At 39.3% G+C, this 1,439-nt stretch overlaps 1 pseudogene; it reads right to left on the reverse strand.

Annotated features, from left to right (window-relative positions):
- Window positions 1-236: 236 nt before the first annotated feature.
- LOC141576234 (uncharacterized) lies at window positions 237-984 on the reverse strand (annotated as a pseudogene).
- Between the last annotated feature and the right edge of the window lie 455 nt (window positions 985-1,439).

The raw sequence follows: 1,439 nt of genomic DNA on the forward strand, positions 1-1,439 counted from the left end.
TTTTTGTTTTTTTGTTTTTGTTTTTTGCACCAGGAACTTGGCTCTGTTATTCCTCTTGCCTGGAATGTTATATCCCCCGTATGGCTGGCTCCCCGTTTTCAGAAAAGCCTTCCACGACCACCTAAGCTATATAAAGCATGATCTTCCCACCTCACCTTTTCCTTTCTCTTTGACTTTTCTATGGAAGATTTTCCATTTTTGGTTCTTTTGCAAAGTTTCTGTTTTCTCTGGGTTCTTTAATTCATAATGAGCTTTAACTTCTGAAAGGTTTTTCTTGTATTCAGGACAGCCATAGGGTCTCTCTCCTCTATGGGTTCTCCAATGAGAACAGTGAGTTTTGACTTCCCTCTGAAGGCTCTACTACACTTGTCACATTTATAGGGTTACTCTCCTGAATGAGGTCTTTGATGTACAATGAGATATGATTTCTGGGAGAAAGCTTTCTCACATACATTACACTCATAGTGTTTCTCCTCTGTGTGAAGCCTCTGATGAATAAGGAGATAAGACTTCTGGAAGGAAGCTTTATCACATTCATTGCATTCACTAGATTTCTCACATTTCTCTCCTGTATGAGCTCTCTGATGTAACATGATATATGAATTCCAGGAGAAGACTTTTTTACACACAGTTCATTGATAAGTTTTTTCCTCCTGTATGAATTATTTGATGAGCATTGAGACTCAGCTTATGGGTGAAGGCTTTTCCACAGTCTGAACACACATAAAGTTTGTCTCCTGTACGCATTCTTTGATGTCTATGCAGTGTTGATTTCTCTCCGAAGGATTTGTCACATTCATTACTTTCATATGGTTTCTCTCCTGCGTGTGTTCTCTGATGTACACTGAGGTGTGCCTTCTTGTTGAAGGCTTTCCTGCATTCTGTACATTCATAGGGTTTCTCTCCTACATGAGTGATCTGATGAGGAGTAATGGGTGAATTCTTGCTGAGAGTTTTTTCTACACTCAGGAAATTCATAGACATTTCTCACCAACTTGAGTTCCACAATGTTAAACAAAGAATGGGTTATGCTTATGACCTTTCCCACCCACATTATGGTCATGGGATTTCATTCCATTATTCTTCTCAAGCCTGCCATGAATTAATAATTTTCCACAACCATTACATTCATAATTTTTGAGCTGCAAAGCCTCTATTATGACTAAGCCCAAATTATCTTAAAGACTTTTCTCATATGAGTCATATATACAGGGAGTGTGTAATGAAGAAAACATTCCTGTGCTCTGAGGGGGTGGGTTTACAAATCCATGATATTCATGACCTCTCTCCTTAGTCAAATTTTTCTCATTGATGGATATAGCGTGCCTCGGGTGTCTGTCAGTTTTTCTAGTACCTCTCCAGCTGGTCAACTTGCCAGACTTCTAGAAAATAGAATGCTAAACCATACCCTGTGAGTGCACCTTTTGGCAGAAGCAGAC

Source organism: Camelus bactrianus, chromosome X, assembly GCF_048773025.1.
Source record: "Camelus bactrianus isolate YW-2024 breed Bactrian camel chromosome X, ASM4877302v1, whole genome shotgun sequence".
Classification (NCBI taxonomy): domain Eukaryota; kingdom Metazoa; phylum Chordata; class Mammalia; order Artiodactyla; family Camelidae; genus Camelus; species Camelus bactrianus.